Consider the following 15080-nt stretch of genomic DNA (forward strand, 5'->3'; position numbering starts at 1 on the left):
GTCACTGCAAACTATATGTGAGCAGGATAGCCTTGCTACTAAATAAAAGAAAAATCATTATGGCTCCCAGTAATGCCATATGTGTCATATGGTGTTATGGGTTAGCTATCCCTGTCAGCTTGAGTAGACAGCACCTCAAATTTAAATGGAATCAACACACTGGACTCTCAACACATCAATGTGTCACTCACATGTTCTAGAATGTCATATTAATTTGTAATAAGCTAACATCCAAGGAAAAGGATAGAACAAGCCAGTGTTACTGTGATGATATGAAAATCCATGACCATGCATTGTCCGAATCAGTGTTCTCACACAGGACAGATTCAGTTGTCTCATACTTAGCAATTCCAAGGTTGAGCTCCCTTTGAAATTCGGATCTGAAGAAGAGTGGAAAAATAAGTAGAAAAAATAAGAGTTGACTTGCCAAAAGTTAGATCTTCTCCAGTCCAACCTTGTCATAAGCTCAGGATGTGGGTGGCTTTCATGGTTTATAAAAGAGGGTTTCTACTAGACAACCTGACATGCCTCAGAAGATGGCATGGCAGGGAAATGCCCAGAACAGTGGCAAGGCCTGTGGGAGGTGGAGTCAGAAAAAGGCTCCCTCCCTTTACCACTTCTTAGCTGTGTGAAGTGCAAGTTTCTTGTTCTCCTTGTCTCTCTGTTTCCACAGGTATAAGGTGGGGTGAGTAACCACACCTGCTTCACTCGATACCCCTCAAATGAAGGACAACATGTCAGGCCAGGTTCTGATCATGGCTCATTATATAGAAGTCATCTAAATTAAAATAACTCAGAATGCAGATTACAGTCATTATGAGTAGTATTTTCTGTCATGTGTAAAGAAATTCCAAGGTTCTGAGAAACAGAGAGGTCTAGAGAATATTTGGATTAAAATATGAATAAATAAAGTGTGCTTCCAAAAAAGTTAAACAGAATTGCCATATTACCCAGAAATTTCACTTCTGAGTATATTTACAAAATGATCCACTTTGATTCTCTGTGGCTGTGATAAACACCAGGGCCAAAAGCAATTTGGGGAGGAAAGTGTTTATTTGGCTTTCACATCCTCACCACAGTCTATCATCTCAATCAGGGCAGGAACTCAAGCAATAGTGGACACAGGAATCATGGAGAAATGCTGCATACTGGCTTGCTCCACATGGCTTGCTCAGCCTACTTTCCTAAACAGCCCAGGGTGTTGGCACCCATAGTGGGCTGGACCTTCCTATACTAATCATTAACACCCCCCACACTCACAATCATTCCCATAGGTCAATGAGATGGAGGCAATTCCCTACTTGAGGGTCCTTCATCTCAGGTGACTCTCGTTTGTATCTAGTTTGACAAAAACTAACCAGCACACAAAAGAAATGAGAATTATGTATAGATCTATATTCATAGCAACATTGTTCACAATGCCCAATAGTGTACAAAAACCACTCAGGTGTTCATTGGTGACCAACACGATGTCTAAGCATGATGTCTTCAAGGCTCTTTCATGTCTCAGCATGTGTCATAATTTCACTCTATCTAAAGGCAAAAAATATTTCAGCCAGGTGTTGGTGGCACATACCTTTAATCCCGGCACTAGGGAGGCAGAGGCAGGCAGATCTCTCTGAGTTCTAGGCCAGCCTGGTCTCCAGAGCGAGCGCCAGGATGGGCTCCAAAGCACATATATATATTCCCTTGTGTGGATATACTATTGTGTTTTGAATAGTTTTTCAAACAAAACAGCCAATAATCTGGCACTTGCCTACTATTTACCAATATTCACTGAATCTTTAATACTGACATGTGAGGTAGCCATTCACTTTTTACAGCCAAAGAAAGGAAGATCCACAAGGGTTTGGATCTTGACTAACCAAAACAAAGTACTTTCTATACAACCAGGCAGGGATTCACATTAAGACAACCATCCTAGGACCACATTTGGTTTTTTGTGGCTTTAGGAATGAAAGCCAGGAATTCACACATGGCAGGCCATTCCCAACTTCCATAAGCTGAAGTTTGAACAGGAACTCTATCAATTATCCTTCTCACTACTCATTCCTTGCAACTAGTTCCCTCAGCAGTACCCCCAATACACACTCACTCGCACATGCACACATGCACACACGCATGTACCAAGTGTAGTACCCTGTCCCCATCTCATTATTTTGTTCATGTTTCCCATGCTGGAACACACTGATCTCCCTGTCCCTGCCTCAGGTGCTCCAGCATGGCTATGGCCATACTACCAACTGAGCACTAACTTGACCTTCTCAAGTGTGGTCCATCTCATAAGCAGATTCATTGCTATGACAGCACCTTCTGGAGGCCCTCCAGTGGTAGGACAGCAACAGAGGATCCCCTACCCTATCTTAGCCTCACTTTGGACAGCAGGCATCACCAGCTCCACACTGGACACATTGCATTGTACGTTCTTTTTGTTTTGTTTTTTGGTTTTTTGAGACAGGGGTTCTCTGTGTAGCTTTGGAACCTATCCTGGCACTCTCTCTGGAGACCAGGCTGGCCTCGAACTCACAGAGATCCGCCTGCCTCTGCCTCCTGAGTGCTGGGATTAAAGGCGCGCGCCACGCCCAGCGCATTGCACATTCTATGTGCCTGTCCCTTCCCTTCTACTCTGTGGCCACATCCTCAGCACCAGAATGTCCCAAAGCAGATATCCGGGGTGGAGTGACTGCCTCACATGCATAAAGCCTGGGGTTCGAGACTCAGCATTATACAAAAGTAATACCAGTGGCTGCTCCTGCAGCAGTTGTCATATTTCCCTGTGCTGAACAGCAGTCATCGAGTTATTTAATTGTTGAGCTCTTTGAAAACCTCAGCATTATCTCAAGCTATTCTGATGATCAATTTGAGTGTTCAGATGAAGGGAACATTTTTTAACTGTATCTCATTTGCTGTCCCTTGTAGGAGTTCCTCAATTAGAATAAGATTTATGGATTTTAATGTATGGAATGCATCATTTCATAATTCTGTGCTCAAAATGATGTATCGAACCAGGAGGGAATCCACAGTCCATGACTATTAGTCACTCCTAAGACTCAAACCCCTCGGCACTGGAGCTGCCCTCTCTCTCTCTCTCTCTCTCTCTCTCTCTCTCTCTCTCTCTCTCTTTAATTTTTGTATTTAAATTAAAAACAACCTTATTTTACATACCAATCCCACTTTCCTCTCCCTCCTGTCCTCTCGTTCCCTCCACCATATCCCCATCCCAACCCCCATTCACTCCCATGGGGGATCATCAAAGTCTGTCACATCTTTTGGGGCGGGACCTAGGCCCTCCCCCCTGTATCTAGGCTGAGAGAGTATCCCTCCATAGGGAATGGGCTCCCAAAGGCCATTTCTGCACTAGGGATAAATTCTGATCCCACTGACAGGGCCCCTATAGGCTGCCCTGGCCTCCCAACTGACACCCACATTCAGGGGGCCTGGTTCGGTGCTGCCTTCTCTTTTTAAGTGCTAAGGTTTATCACAGAGACTGTAAATGCTCTTTTAACTGTAACCTGAGCAGATAACATTGACCTTCCTCTGGAGTTCCTTTACATGACCCTCACTACTAATTATATAGCCCAGTCTAACACTGTATTAATTGGTCTAATTCATCTATTCAAACATTTTTTCTTTTGTGTCTCCAATGAATCTGAGCTCCATTCATAGTGATGGCAGACCAGACACTGCCTCCTACTTTAAAGTGTGTAATCTAAGACAGCCCTGCCCAGAAGAACTTTCTGAAATGAGGAGATATCCTATTGTCTGCGCCCTCTGGGTGCTGTGGCACCTTGAAAAATAGTGCAGTCCTTCCTGCAGTCCAAAGAAGAGTAACTAATTTCATTTCTGGGGTGTGCAGCAGGCTGGTCAAAGACAAGGCAGTGGAACTGGATGGCTGGTGAGTAAAATGCTTATCTTGTAAAGCTTGAACGTATGAGTTTAAGCTGCTTCCTTCACCCCGAACCCATGAAGAGCCAGGTATGGTAATATGTGTTTACAAGCCCAGTGTTCCTGCAGTGAGATAGTGGGCAGCAGGAGAATATCTAGGGGCTATGTGATAGCTAGCCAGATGTACAGGGCAGAGAAACAAAGAGGCCTTGTGGCAAACTAGGTGGAAAGTGAGGCCTGTCAAGAGGGGTTGGTTGTCCTTTGACTTCCACACATGTGTGTTATGTGGTGCATGCTTTTAATCCCAGACTGGTCTACAAGAGCTAGTTCCAGGACAGCCTCCAAAGCCACAGAGAAACCCTGTCTCGAAAAGAAAAAAAAAATACATGCGCACACATTGTACACACACACACACACACACACGCATGCATGCACGCACGCACGCACGCACGCACACGCACACACACACGCAAGCACACACATTTCTTTTTTTAAAAAAAAGGCGGAGGAGGAGGCAGCAACAGCCACACGTTCACAGTGGCCACACTTGGCCTGGAAGTTGAGTCAGGAATGACTCTCTACATGGTATGAAGGAAGGTGAGTAGGTGTGGGCATGTCTTAGTCTGACATATCGGGGTTGCTGGCAGCAGCGGCTTGAGTAAGTAATAAAGAAGAGAGAATTGTTTTGATTCATGGTTCTGTTCTCAGGTCAAGGAGCTGCATGTGTGGGACATCAGGTGGAAGGAAGAGGGAACAAGGGGAAAACTAGCTGAACTGACTCTCAAGATCCTAGCCAATGAGCTGCATGAACACAGCCATCCGCTGTGGAGGTGAAGTATAATCGCCTCTGAAAGACCCTTCTCATAGCTCACTGTAAGGACGGACCTTTCATGTGACTTTGGAAGGAACATTCCACGGGGAGCATGAACTCTTGTGAGGGAGAGTCCGGAGGAAGCAGGGAGGGGGACTTCAACAAAGAATAGAGGGTCTGCAGGAGAAGACGGAGGGGAGGGAGGCAGAGGGCTGTGCGGGGTTTCCGTGACTGGCTTTGGTCTAGGTTACAGTTGTCAGAAAGGTTATTTTCTTTTGAGTCAAATCTGACTTTCTGTAACTGTGCTAATACCCTTCCTCCTTACTCCTGGAGGAATCAAGAAGACCGTTCTCTCTCGTGTGTGAGCTAGCCCCTCACACCCAGTGGGGCTGGCTCAGGCTGCCTGTCTTCCTTCACCCTCATCGCCACCAGCCTGTTCCACAGGAAGATGCCCAGACCTCTTCGTTTCTGGAACCACATCTGAGCCATTATAATTGATAGTAAAAAATCTCCAGAGTTTAGAATTTATGGATCGATTCAAGAATCATAGACTTTTTGAAAAGAAATTCAGCAATGCACAGAGAAATTCATGCATCTGAGTGAGACATTCCCACTTTCTTTTTACTTTAAAGAAAAATGGAATTTATTGCCCATGTGCTGAAAGCTTAGATAAATTCCAACTTCTTTCTTATAACAGATAAACTTTAAATACAAAAACTGGTAGATGATAATGCCATTCTAAGTTACCAGGGCAACTAAGAATGTGTGATATGACCCTTCCTAACATGCCATATTTCATTAAATAACTGTGCTTTTCAAACTGTTTCTAAGAGCTCCTGCGATTTCTTTATGAGGCTGCCAAGAGTCCACAGTCAAGATGAAGCCATACCTATCCTGGAACTCATTATGTAGACCAGGTTGTCCTACAATTTACACAGACCTGCCCGCCACTGCCTCCTTAGTGCTAGGGTTAAAGGTATGCACCACCAAGCATAGCTCCACTCTTTTTAACTTTAAGTTTATGTTAAGTTCTGTCTGCATGTGTCTGTGCATCACAGGTGTATAGCAAACAAGTAGGCCAAATGAGGGAAATGGATTCCCTGGAACTGGAGTTACAGATAGGTTTTAGCTGTCATGTGAATGCTGGGAAACAAACCTGGGTTCTCTGAAAGAGCAGTCAAGACTCCTGCTGGCCACAGATTCAATAATATTGGTATTAAAATAAAATTAAAAAGTAATATATTATAACACACTGGAGAAAAGAAGAAGACATGAATCTGTGTGGGTAGTTGGCAGACAGACAAGGAGGGAGGGAAGAAGGAGAGAGGGAGGGAAAGAGGGAGACAGGATCAAGGATCAGGGAAAGAAGAAAGAAGACAGGAACAAAGGACAAAAGCTCTTCCTTAGGCAGAAGTCTAACTAATAGAAGAAATATTGGAGTTTTACAACTATCATAATTAAAACTGATCCGGGCATCCTCAATTAACAAAAATCCTCAGTTAACAAAAATCCTCAATTAACAAAAATGTGGTTAGGGAAGGAATAAACAAAGTTTGTCTTAAATTATCATTTAAGAAAATGATTAGTGGGTCAAGAGAGATGGCTCACTGGTTAAGAGCACTTGCTGCTTTTCCAGAGGATCCAAGTCCAGTTTCCAGCACCAACATGGTAGCTCACAACCATTTGTTCCTGGAAATCTGACACCCTCTTCTGGCCACCATGGGTGTTTGTGCTCACAAGCACAAATCCACCAACAAACACACACATACCAAACATAATTACAAGAAATGAAAGCAAATTTTAAAAGAGAGAGTGATTATTAATTAAGAGAGACACTTTACTAAAAGCCAACAATACCTTAGTTGATTGATTATCATCAATATAGACAAATGAATGGACAACAGGTGTCCTCAGACAGGAAGTGACATGTGTATGCAGGCTCCCAGACAAAGTACCTGCCCTGACACTAGCAATGAAAAGCACCTGAGATACCCAAGCCGAGAGGTGCTCTACAATTGGCCTGCATCTTCAGAGATATTGAAGGTGAAAGACAGGTGAAGGAGCTGTTCTGCATCTTACAAGACTCAGCTACGTCAGCTAATGTGGTGGTGGTCCCAGGTTAGACCATATTCCAGAAGAAGTTGCCACAAAGAATGACACAGGAATACCTGAAGTTTTGAAGTGCCAACTTTAAATTCCCTGAATAGTAACCAATGGTTAATCTGTATGTGGAACACACAGATATTAGCAGTGGCTAATCTGCACGTAGAACATACAGACAGATATTACATAAGCAGTCAACTTTAAAAGGCTTTGGAAAAATATTTATGAATAAATATGTTCAGACACAGAGATAGAACACAGAGGGAAGTAAATGTACCAAAACCATAAATGATAGAAAATGAAGAACAAGCATATACAAGAGTTCCTTGAACCAGCTTACAAATTTATATCACTTTGACATTGTTTTGCAATTTAAAGAGTTTTAAAAAACAACAAAAACAAAACAATACAAAAGTGTGTTTTGAAACTCACTCCTGGGTCCTCAAAAATCAAACCAGTCCAATCATTGTCAGAGATAGGACCACTGACATACTTCAACCGGTAGCTGACCTGAGCACAGGGAGACAACCATGTAACACTCTCTGGACGCTCATTCAACCAGTACATGTTTAGCTGCACTGAAAGCTGATGGCCTCTCAGATCCCGAGGACATGGCCATGAAGGACAGAGGCTCTGCTCACAGGGACCTTAGCAAGTGGGAGACACAAAACTAAGGCTGTAAGATTCATGTCAAGATTCACCCAGAGTGTGCTTGGGACTGGGTGCCATCCAAATAAAGAGGGAAGGAATGATCAGTTCGACAGGGTGAAGCCTTTGAAAGGTGTCCAGTTTGCTTTTTATTGCTGTGATTAAATATTTTAACCCAAAGTAACTTGGGGAGGAAAGGATTTATTTGGCTTATACTTCCATGTCACAGTGCATCACTGAGAAAATCAGGGGAGGAACCTGGAGGCAGGAACTGAAGCAAAACCACAGAGTAGAGCTGCTTACTGGCTTGGTCTAGGAGTCATTTGATTTTTCTTTTCTTTTTTTTTTTTAAATTTCATTTTACATTTCAACCACAGTTCTCCCTCTCATCACTCTTCCTGCCTCTCCTTGTCTCCTCCCCAGCCTACCCCTAATCCACTCCTCCTCACAGGTAAGAGCTCCCATGAGGAGTCAACATAGTCTGGCACATTAAGTTGGGGCAGGACCAAGTCTCTCCCCCCTGCATTAAGGCTGAGGATGGCATCCCACCATAGGGAATGGGTTCCAACAAGCTAACTCATATACTGGGATTATATCATGATCTCACTGCCAGGGGACCCTCAGATAGCCCAAGCTTCACAACTGTCTTCCACATATGGAGAGCCTATTTCAGTCCCATGGAGTCTCTACTTCATGGGTTTTCACAAGCTTGGTTCAGCTGTCTCTGTAGATTTCTCCGTCATGATCTTGACCTCCCTTGCTCATGTACTCCCTCTCTTCAACTGGATTCCCAGAGCTCAGGCTGGTGCTTGGTTGTGGATCTCTGCATCTGGTTCCATCAATTTCTGGATGAAGGCTCTATGATAATAGTTAGGGTATTCGCAAATCTGGTTGCAGGGTAAAGCCAGTTTGGGCACCCTCTCCACTATTGCTAGGAGTCTTAGTTGGGGTCATCCTTGTGGATTCTTAGGAGTTACCCTAGCGCCAGGTTTCTCCCTGACCTGATAGTGGTTCTCTCTCTCTTTCATTGCTCTCCCACTCCGTCCCTCCCTCCCCAACCATCTCGTTCCCTCATGTACTCATCCCCTCTCCCTTCCCCTTTACAACCCCTCTTGACCCCAGTTTACTTAGGAGATCTCATCTAATTTCCTTTCTCAGGGTGATCCATGTGTCCCTCTTAGGGTCCTCCGTGTTACCTAGCTTCTCTGGAGCTGTGAATTGTAGTCTGGTTATCCTTGGCTTTACATCTAATATCCACTTATGATAGAGTTCATAATGTGTTTGTCTTTCTGAGTCTGGGTTACCTCAGGCAAGATTTTTTTTTCTAGTTTCATCCATTTGCCTTCAAATTTCTTGATGTTATTGTTTCTTAAGTCTGAGTAATACTCCATTATGTAAATGTACCACATTTTCTTTATCCATTCTTCAGTTGAGGGACATCTAGGTTGTTTCTAGGTTCTGGTAATTATGAATAATGCTTCTATGAGCATTGTTGAGTAAGTGTCCTTGCGGTCTGATTGACCATTCTTTGGGTATATGCCCAAGAGTGGTATCGCTGGGTCTTGAGGAAGATTGATTTCCAATTTTCTGAGAAACCACCATACTGATTTCCAAAGTGGCTATACAAGTTTGTACTCCCACCAACAGTGGAGGCATGTTCCCCTGACTCTCCAACATAAGCTGTCCTCAGTATTTCTGATCTTAGCCATTCTGGCAGGTGTAAGATAGTATCTCAGGGTCATTTTGAGTTGCATTTCCCTGATTATTAAGGATGTTGAGCAAGTGTTTAAATGTCTTTCTGCCATTTGAGATTCTTCTGTTGAGAATTCTCTGTTTAGCTCTGTACCCCATTTTAAAAATCAGATTACTTGGTGTTTTGATGTCTAGTTTCTTGAGTTCTTTGTATTTTAGAGATCAGCCCTCTGTCAGATGTGGGGTTGATGAACATCTTTTCCCATTTTGTAGGCTGTTATTTTGTCTTTTTTACCATTCCCTTTGCCTTGCAGAAGCTTTTTGGTTTTAGGAGGTCCCATTTATTAATTGTCAATCTCAGTGTCTGTGCTACTGGTGCTATGTTCAGGAAGTGGTCTTGCAAACTGAGTTCTTAATTGGTCTAGATAATAAAAAACCAGAGTCAGATATAGAGGGAAATGCTGAGAGATGAGAGAGAAGGAGCAAGCAACGGCACACCTTACCTCCTTAGTGTCTCAGCAGACAAGAGAGCGATTTCCTGTATCTCCCTGCTTATATCCTGTTTCTGCCCAGATACCTCACTTCCTGTCTGTCTGTACAGACCTCCATACCTCTATGCTTAGCTAGTGGCAAGCTCTATTCTCTGACCCTCAGATAGGTTTTATTTATACAAGCAAGATATCAGCACATGGTTTCCTGTGCCAATGCGTTTCAGGCTATTTCTCTCTTTCTCTTCTGTCAGGTTCAATATAACTGGATTAATGTTGAAGACCTTGCAACACTTGGATTTGAGTTTTGTGCATGCTGATAGATACAGATCTATTTACAATCTTCTATGTGTTGACAACCATTTGTTAAAAATGCTTGCCTTTTTCCATTGTACCATTTTGGCTTCTTTGTCAAAAATCAGATGTTCAAAGGTGTATGGATTAATGTCAGAGTTCTTTGATTTGATTTGATTCCATTGGTCCAATTTGCTTTTTAATACACCCCCAGAACTCCCAGCCAAGAAGTGTCACTAGCCACATTGGACTTGACTCTCCCACATCAATAATAATTCAAGAAAATGACTCCACAGATGTGCTGACAGGCCAATCTGATGGAGGAACCATCTCAATCAAAGTTCTCTTTTCCAAGGTGATGATAGCTTGTGTCAAGTTGACAAAAAAATTTCACCATCACAAAGGCATCTGAGATGTGCCGCTATGAGTCCAGCTGTGAAAATCCCATGGCATGAGTGCCTAGCCAAAATATGGTAAAAGCAATACCACTGGGCCAAACCAGCATGTAGACTGGTTACTAGAAGATACCAAAAGAAAATATTTAATGGCATCATTAAATAATAAGGTAAGTTGGGATGCAGAGGTAGCTCAATGAGGAGCATTTGCCTAGTATGTGTAAGGGTCAGTCCTTTCCTCTCACTGAAAGAAAATAAATAAGTGAATTAATTAAATAGAAGACTAAATATGAATGGTGAGTCTGTGCAGTTAAGGGAACAGGAGAGGAAGTTCTAAGTTCTTTACGAAGGTGGAATATGATCTTCTTTCAGTGTCTTCCAAATTTTACCTTTATTTCTTCCTTTGTTTCTCCAAGGACACTTGGACTCCCACTCATTGGCAAAAGCACCCCAAAGTCATCTGTCGTGAAGATCAAACGAGAGAAACAAGCATGGAGTAAACACTGTATTGACTTAACCTAACCACAGCAGGTTAATTCTAAAGCGAGCCTTTACTGACTAGTGACATGATCTAATGAAGTTAGTTTGATTTCATCATATGCTCATTGGGCAAGGAGTGTTTGAACACCCAAGCACAGTTAATTAGTGACCTTAGAGTTGTGTGACAACTTGAAAGAGGTCCACCTTCAGCAGGATTTAGAGCATTTGAGTATAAAATGACAGCATCTTGATTGACACTGTCTTCAAAGCTCTCTTAATCCTCCTATCTTCAAGAATTGTTTTATGACCCAAGTTGGCTCACCAGCTGAGCCTGATGTTAATAGGAAATATTTTAAAGCAAATGTCTCTTAGATTCCTTGATTATCATGATAAAGACTATCTACAAATTCATGCCTGAAACCACCTAATTTCTCCCATGATGTCGTGACATTGATGTTGAGGATCAGAGAAAGAGTTCCTTTGCTCTTACATAAGACTACATTAGTTTGCTGCCATCTACAATGTGGAAACAGCTTCCATGTTCTACTCTACATGTCAGCTTTACCCCATCTGTATTAATGACTAAGCGTTTATTCATTTCATCCATTCAAATGGCTAATGCAAAGAAATAAAAAGACAGGCTGGACATTGGTGGCACACGCCTTTAATCCCAGCACTCAGGAGGAAGAGGCAGGCTGATCTCTGTGAGTTCGAGGCCAGCCTGGTCTCCAGAGCAAGTGCCAGGATAGGCTCCAAAGCCACACAGAGAAACCCTGTCTTGAAAAAAACAAAACAAAACAAACAAACAAACAAAGAAAGACAATAAATGCTGCTAAGAAAGAAGAACTCTTTTCACTGTTGGTGGGAATGTACAGACTGTACAGAAGTCAATCTGGAGGTTCCTTTCAACGCTAGAAATAGGACTACACCTCTCCTAGGCATATACTAAAGGGACTCTACATCCTACTAGAGATATTTGTCCTTCCATGTTCACTGCTGCCCTACTCACAATAGTTTAAAAAATGCAATTGGCCTACATGTCCATAGTAGGTAAGGAAAATGTGGCACACAGACACAAAGAAGTTTTGTTCAGTTGTGAAGAAAAATGACATTAGGAAATTTGCAGATAAATGGATGGATGGAACAGAAAAAAAATGACCTGAAGCAACTCAGGCATAGAAACCCAGATGCCATGCGTTCTCTTTCATGTGTCAATCCTCCTTTTGGATTTTTGAATTTGGATTTTGAATCCTCCTTTTGCATAATTAACTTGAAGCATCTGTAGAAACCTAGAAACAACTAAAAAGGGGCTCTTGGGGTGGAGAATGACATAATGAGGAGGAAATAACAACATAAATTTTATGACGGTAGAGAGAGAATGCTATTGAATCTGTAGATGACTTTTGGTAGGATGACGATTTTCACTATATTAATTCTACCAATTCATGAGCTGATATCTAGGCATCCTATGTTAAGTTGACTGAGGTAGTTCAGGGTGTTGATACCTGGTCCTGTCTTTGTTAGGTGGGCGTCCCATTCCTTTGGTTTCTGTTGCCCTCTCTTGATCTTAGAAATACATGATGGCTGTGGTTGCCTGATAGAGAGTGCATCTTCAAGTCTGTGAGTGGCAGAGAGGAACAGAGGCAGACCTAAAGGGATCCTTTCTACACCAAGAGGTGAGGTTCCCAGGGAGCTGGAGGTGTGGTAGGAAGAGGGGATCCTACAAGTAGAATCCCTGCTGCAGGTTGCAGCAAGGCAAAGAAAAGCTGCAGAGATAGGGATGAAAGGGGGACCATTTATCTGAACCAGGAGTTGGAGTCTCCAGTAAATGAAGCCGAGGTGGGAGGATGAGCACCTGTAAAGCAAGATGCTGCAGAGCCGAGGGTGAGAATGGAGAGCCCATAAAGGAGGCATAAGACTCACCTACCTGAGTCCCTGCCAGGTGTGGGCACAGGGGTCCAGGTAGAAAATGCTTCTAGCTTCTAGGTTTGGTGGAGTCCCCAGGGAATGGAGGTATGGTGGGAGGACAAGCACCAGCTTAAAAAAAAAACAAAACAAACAAACAAACAAAAAAAAAAACCTACTTCTGTTACTAAAATGAATTATTACTTGAAAAAATAGAAGAAAAATTAGATGTATAAATGAAAACTTGGGGGAGACAGATCTAATATAATTGGCTTCTGAGTGCTCTTAGTGTCTCACCAGGGTCATGTGAGCACCACCTGCGCCTGCGGTTAGTCACATGGGAGGGCATGATCAGGATGCCTTGCTTTAACTTAGTTATTTTCAGCTGGCTGTAGGAATGATTTCCAGTGATATTTCCTGCACACGGGTTTTAGTGAGCGTTCCTCTGCTGTCCTCAGCACAAACACACCAGAGCATGCCTAACGGCGGCGTCTGTAGGTCAGAATAGAACCCCCCTTCTCCCCAGTCAGAAAACACACAGGCCTGCATTTGGGGGACGGTTTTGCGGGTTCTAGAAGCGGGAGAAGACAAAGTTCCTGCGATGAGAGAAGCTTGTTTCTTCTCCTTGTCAGAAGAATGGACAGCAGAGAGGACCCAGAAGGAACCAGGCAGAGGCAGGTTGTCCTTAGCCTAATTTCCAGGCCCCAGCGCCACTTCACGGGCAAGCACCACTGTGAATACGTTTTTATGAGTGGGCTGCATGCTCTATTGTCCCTTCTCTGCAAGTTACTTGATACATTCACAGTACTAAAGCTAGGGGACTCTGGAGGAAGTACAAGGCACTTCCTCCTTTGTCCTGTGCCCCCTTGTATCTGAACCATGGCGTCCAGGTTGGTCCCAGGGGGTTCTGACTTATCTAAGAATGTTTTCACAAGGGGTTCTTTCCTTGGGTGACAGTTCCCATCAAAAAGCCAGAATAAAATGGGCTCAGAGTGCAAGAGGGCTACCATTAATTTGATGAAGTATAATTTGGTGTTCCAGAATTAATCTGGCTCAATTTATTTATGAGATAGGGTTTCTCTATGTAGCCCTGGCTGTCCTAGAACTCACTCTGCAGACCAGACTGGCCACGAACTTAGAGAACACCTGCCTCTGCATCCTGAGTGCTGGGACTTAAGGCATGTGCCACTACATCTGGCTCTAATCTGTCTAATTTTAAATCCTAGCACTATTACATAGCAGCCCAGTGACTTGCACGTGCAATTAGATTACGCTGCGCTGGTTTCCTCATCTAAAACCTGGGCTTCTTGGAGCTGTTTAAGTGGATTCAATCAGTGATTCTCAACCTCCCTAATGCTACAAACCTTTAATATGGTTCCTCGAGTTGCAGGAACCCCCAAGCATAACATCATTTCCATTGCTACTTCATAGTTGTTATTTCGCTAAATATTTTTGGAGATAGAAGTTTGCCAAAGAGGTCATGACCCACAGGTTGAGAACCACAGGATTACACAAAACAGAATTAATAAAACACAATACACAATTTCCTGAAAACAGTACCTTAGATATCGTATCCATTCAGTTAACGATAGGCATTGTGTGTATACATGCATATGTGTGCATGCTGACGTGTGAGAAGATACACCTGTGTTTGTGTGCCTGTGAACAACTTCAAATGTCATTCCTTGGCACATCTACCTGTTTTGTTTGTTTGCTTGCTTTTGAGACTGATTCTTACTGGCCAGGAATTCACCAATAGGCGAGCTGGCTGGCTGGCCAGTGAGCCTTAAGGAGTGGCCTGTCTCTACTCCCTCAGTGCTGGCATTACAGTCATACAGGCATAAATGCCTGGCTTTATATGTAGGTTATGGAGACCTCAGTTCTCCCTGTTCTGAAGGCATGTGCTTTTTCATCTCCCCAACCAGCCACTATTATTGTTAAATTGGATGCTGTAATTAAATGATGACATCTGTCTTTCATTAGTTTGTGCCTTCTACCCACACTGAATTTCCACCAGCTATGTGCCCTTAGGACACAGAAAGGACAAAAACCATCTAGGATCTTGGGGACCCTGAAGTCTTCAGTGGGGAATGGCAAGTATAAGCACGAGCAAGATTTCAAGAGCATGGCTTCAGTACACTGAAAACCACAGGGTCTGTACTAACACGGGACTGAGTTAGGGCTATGTGGTTCCTGTTGTAGGATCTGAAGCTTAGGCAGCTTAGGGGATTTATTTAAAGAGGATCTGAAGAGGAAGACCCATTAAGTGCTGGACTTGGGAAACATATGTAATAAGACATCCTGAAACTCAAACTACACCAAGTTCACAGCAAACCTGCACTCTGGCGAGAAGGCAGAAGCTGGGTTTGGTATCAGTGA

The sequence above is a fragment of the Cricetulus griseus genome, chromosome 2 (genome assembly GCF_003668045.3).
Source record: "Cricetulus griseus strain 17A/GY chromosome 2, alternate assembly CriGri-PICRH-1.0, whole genome shotgun sequence".
Classification (NCBI taxonomy): domain Eukaryota; kingdom Metazoa; phylum Chordata; class Mammalia; order Rodentia; family Cricetidae; genus Cricetulus; species Cricetulus griseus.